Here is a 4999-nt window from a genome sequence, read left to right on the forward strand (position 1 = left end):
CTGAAAATGAGTCCCCCTCCGGCCCTGTGTGTGTGTGTGTGTGTGTGTGTGTGTGTGTGTGTGTGTGTGTAAACATACTTGGCAATGAATCTTATTCTAATTCTGTTTAACAATGGACTGTTTGCTGAATGACACATGCCCTGCCAAATTCCCTCACAGATAGCTCAGCGGACTACACGTAACTACCATTTCTCCTCATAACATGCCTGAGATCTCACAATAAAACACACTGATATGTGTATAAGTGTGGCCATAAACGCCGTGGAGGGTTATGATGGTGCCGAGAGGGGCTGCATGCTGCTAGCCAATGACTGCAATGGTCATTATTTACCAGCAGAGTGGACTATGAATCCCACATCTCATCTCACATCACTGCAAACACACAGCACGGAGAGTCGCAACTGGTTTGACACATTTTCTCAGCACCTGCTCGCTCTCGCATTACACACTCTACACTTTCTGTGTCTCTCTCACACACACAGAAAAACACCCATATTCATTTAAACCTGACAGGGTTACGTTGCCTCCAAACAAGGAGTGCTCGAGGCCGCTGTTTTCCTAACGTTACGTGGACCAACAGTTCACTCACGCGCTCGCGCTAATGTACTCCTATTGTTGTCTGAGATGCGCTTTCACGCGAACATCTTTTATTAAAGATAGAAACGAGTAGCACACGCCGATTGAAATGAATTGCGGTAGAAGATGTGGTGGAGATAGCTGACAAACAAAGCAGCTGACAAGGAGAGCCCGCGCGGCGTTAAATGCTGCAAAGGCAAAGCGGCTCTCCTGGCATCAGTCGCCACGCAAGGACATAATAGAATTCGCGCGGTACACCTACAGAAATGAAAGGATAAAAGTATATTGCAGTAGTATCGGATGGTCAGCCAAGCAATAATGCAACGGGGTGTGTGACATACCTTCATAATTCCAGCCTTCCCCCCCGCGACGTATTGCCTTATGGCTGTAATCCTTAACAATTCTCTATGAATATTGATTGCCCATTGGAGTCGCAGGTGACTGCAGATATGCTGTATTGGAAGAGCACTACGGTTTCAGGTCCATAGCTCTGCGCTGCTGAGGATGAACTGGCCGGAGAGGGAGGACAGTGTAGCATTACTGTCCCGCGCGGTAGCCTCGTGCCCTCACGGCCGCTCAGCTAATGGAACATGGGTCAAAATTACGCTGCATTCAGTACAGCCCTGTCTTTGCAGGTTTGGCAATAAGGAAGCGATGAGAAGGCAGCCAAGCGGAGGGGAGGAGAGGAGGAGGAGGAGGCTGGGACGGGGAGGAAACGCTGTGTGAAGCAGGGACGGATCGGACCGCCTATGGTTGGAGGTGATTGAACAGCGCCGGGAGACACTGGGAACACATGAACGCGCCGTGACTCTTTACACAAATACTTCAATCAAGAAGATGTATTTGAATTGATAATGAATAGGACTGCATGCCTCTCATTAAGCATGCGAAAGTTATGATCAAAGATACGAGGCAAGTATGGGATAGCCTATAAAATATATTTATTTTGGTGACACTTTGAAAATCGCTCATCTGAGATATACTGTGAACAAGTGCAAATTAATTCACGGACGAATTAATTTTTAAATATTAAGCACTAATTGTGCATTTTCATTCTTGGTCACAGTCTTCTTAAAACAAGAACACTTTTACTTGAGTTTATATTATTTTATTTTATTTAACCTCATGTTTGGCTAGTTTGTTTATGCAGTTATTTCTATTTTTGATTTTATTTTTTGTTAAAAAGAAACGTAAATACATGCTATTAACATTAGGCTGGCTAAATACATATCCTAAACAACAAAAAAGTTAATTAATAACAAAAAAAGAAATAAATTATTTTAAACATAAGAATCCAAACAAACTTGAAGGTTCCCACAGAGGAATGCCATTAGATCATTAAAACGTAGCCTATTACTTAAAAAAAAAAATAATAATAATAATAATAATTTTACAATGTACTATTCAGTTTGTCAATGAATAGGTTTAGCATTTTTACTCTTTTTTTTCATTTTTACACTTAAGAATATGTTCAGATTGAGAAAATATTTTTAGAGTGCAAAAAAGCCTTCAAACCATGTCTACGAAATTTTACTCCTACTTTTTACTCCGTTTGACCTAAACTGACATAGTCTGTCATGCATTAATAAAAAGCGTTTATATGCATTTATAAAAGTTTTGTATTTGTAACGAACTGTGGCTGTTTTTTTCCTTCACATTCCGTCGATGAGTTTGCAGGTGGGTGACACTCTTGGTGGTCTGCTCGCTGCAGCAGCCTATCGTTGATCTAATGGGTCCGTTTCAGCTGACATCAGCGGAAGACGTTCACTTTTTATGGTTCGCTATGACGTCGGCGCAAACTCTACTAAAGACAATCGAGAGTCTGTTCCAGAACCACAATGACGTGTGTGTTGTAAAACACGGCATGAACATTATTGTAATCCTCAAAGATTCGCCCGCCATTATTACACCACTGTTTTGGATGAAAAAAGGAAGTGTCGTAAGCGTCATTACTACTGCGCACACTTTATCCATGTGCTCTCTCCGGTTGCCAAGGAAACTGTGTGGGTATCTTGGAAACAGTGGCAGTAGCGCATGCAACCCGTTAGCAGCACCCACCCCAAGCAAGACATCATCTTCGGATAGATTATTTTCCAATACGTCCAATTGCCTCATAAAATACATTAGAAGATATCAACGAGAGTTAATGGACAATTGCATCGAGCTGCTTGCGAAGAAACAACCGAATATTTCTTCAATAATGCATGCAGCCCTTCGGTATCATAAATAACATGGGGCAATTAACAAGCCATTCTCTTCATTACAGAGAGGGTGATGGAATGCCAGTGCCACAGTTGTGTGGAAGAGTGTATGTGTTTGGCTGGGGGTTAAAGTCAATGAAGTACCTAAGAAAGTGCTGACTCCGTTTTAGTACAGAAGCGCCTGCTTACTGCAATCCCAGTGCACCTCTCAGTATAGACTGTACATGATAGGAACAAACAAAAACGCACTTAGGCCTACATACAGTTAAAAAAAAACACATCACTCAGATTTAAACACACAATAGTGTGCCCATAGTTTATTATTCTTTCACGCTACTAGCACTTGTATTAGGTTCAATATCTGAATATACATCCCAGTTATGTTCCAGTGCAAACAGACCCTTCTTGGATTCAATAAAATGTAAAATGTAATTGGATTCTTTCAAAAATAGAAAGAAAGAAAACCTTGTAAAACCAGCAACTTTACTGCTTCTCACACATTACAAATGAAATGTTCCTCTTCAGGAACTCGAGCTGCGTCGGAAAACGCTAGGGGAACGCCCTTCAGCGTGACGGGCTCTGAACCTCGTGTGTAATCAGACCAATAGATGGGCGAGACGTCACGGGCGGGTGACGTAATGACCAGGAGGCTATAAAAGCACGTGCGGTGAGATCAGCGCCAGCTTTTTGTCATTCAGCAAGCGCTCTGTGTGTGTGTCAGTCTGATATCTGTTTGTGAGTCTTATTTAGTGTTGTCTGTCAAAACTAAATCTCAAGACAAAACCAGACACTAAGGCGAGGGTGTTGGTGCGCACCGACAACACAGCAGTGGTCTCTTACATCAACCACCAGGGAGGTCTGCACTCACGCCGTTTGTACAAAGTAGCGTACCAGATCCTTGTGTGGTCCCAGGGCAAACTTCTCTCGCTGAGAGCAGTTTACATCCCTGGGCATCTCAATTTGGGAGTGTGAAGCACCCCAAGGTGGTGAAGCAGATATGGAGAGTCTTTGGCCAGGCCCAGGTGGACCTGTTCGCGACTCATACGACATCGCACTGTCCCCTCTGGTTCTCTCTGAGTCATCCAGCTCCACTAGGACTGGATGCCATGGTACAGACATGGCCGAGGCTTCGTCTGTACGCCTTTCCCCCGATCGCTCTGCTCCCAGGAGTTCTGGAGAGAGTGCGCTGGAACAAGGTCAGTCGACTGCCAGTAACCCCGTTCTTGCCGGGCCGAGTATGGTTCTCGGACCTGATTTCTCTCCTCGACGGCGCTCCGTGGGAGATTCCTGTCAGGAGAGATCTCCTCTCACAGGCGGAGGGTATGATCATCCACCCCCGCCCGGAGCTGTAGAAGTTGTGGGTGTGGCCCCTGAGGGGGCACAACTCATAGCTTCCGGTCTCTCAACCGAGGTCTCAACCGAGGTTGCCCATCTATTGGTCTGATTACACACGAGGTTCAGAGCCCGTCACGCTGAAGGGCGTTCCCCTAGCGTTTTCCGACGCAGCGTCTCGTTCCTTCGAGGAACTATGGTTACATGCGTAACCTGAGATGATTTCTTGCAACCCTCCCATACAAGCCACATTTGTGGAGAATTTGTGATGTTGATGTCACATGCACACAATGACCACTCTTTGTCATAAATTCCTGCAACTGCTTCAGAGTTGCTGTAGGCCTCTTGGTAGCCTCTCTGACCAGTTTCCTCCTCGCTCTTGGAGTGACGTCCTGATCCAGGGAGGGTCTGTGTTGTAGCAAATACCTTCCACTTCTTAATAGCCTATTAGGCTTCACTGTGCTTCTAGGCATTGATAAAGCCTTTTAAATTTTTTTGTATCCATCTCCTGACTTGTGCCTGTCCACAACTTTATCCCGGAGATCTTTTGACAGTTTCTTACCACACATAGTTGATTGTTTGCTTCAGTTGCACTACCAAGGACTGACATACTCCAGGAGAGCTCTTTTCATGCTGAGCTAAACAAAATGACCACAGCTCATCACAGTTGAAAGTCAAATGGTTTTGTGTGCCATTGAGAAGGTGATAAGCTACACCTGATTGAGTTGTTTAGGAGGGGGTCATCCTTTTTCCAACTCAGTGATTCTGTTTTTTTTATTTTTCTGACATGCTGGTGTTATATCTTTCACTTGGATGTTATAAGTTGCACTGAGTAAATACAGCTGGATAAAACAAAAACTGTCTTCATTTCAGGCTGCAAAGCAATAAAA

The 4999-nt window shown here is 44.2% G+C and overlaps 1 protein-coding gene across 1 annotated transcript in view; it reads right to left on the reverse strand.

The window, feature by feature from the left end:
- LOC107695301 (membrane-associated guanylate kinase, WW and PDZ domain-containing protein 1-like) overlaps nt 1-1242 on the reverse strand; it is a 41032-nt gene extending 39790 nt beyond the window's left edge. Inside the window, exon 1 of the mRNA XM_016495162.1 lies at nt 918-1242. The gene's annotated coding sequence lies outside the window, so the exon portion shown is untranslated. The remainder of the gene's footprint in view (nt 1-917) is intronic.
- Nucleotides 1243-4999: the final 3757 nt, after the last annotated feature.

The sequence above is a fragment of the Sinocyclocheilus anshuiensis genome, unplaced genomic scaffold, assembly GCF_001515605.1.
Source record: "Sinocyclocheilus anshuiensis isolate Anshui unplaced genomic scaffold, SAMN03320099.WGS_v1.1 scaffold122, whole genome shotgun sequence".
NCBI lineage: Eukaryota > Metazoa > Chordata > Actinopteri > Cypriniformes > Cyprinidae > Sinocyclocheilus > Sinocyclocheilus anshuiensis.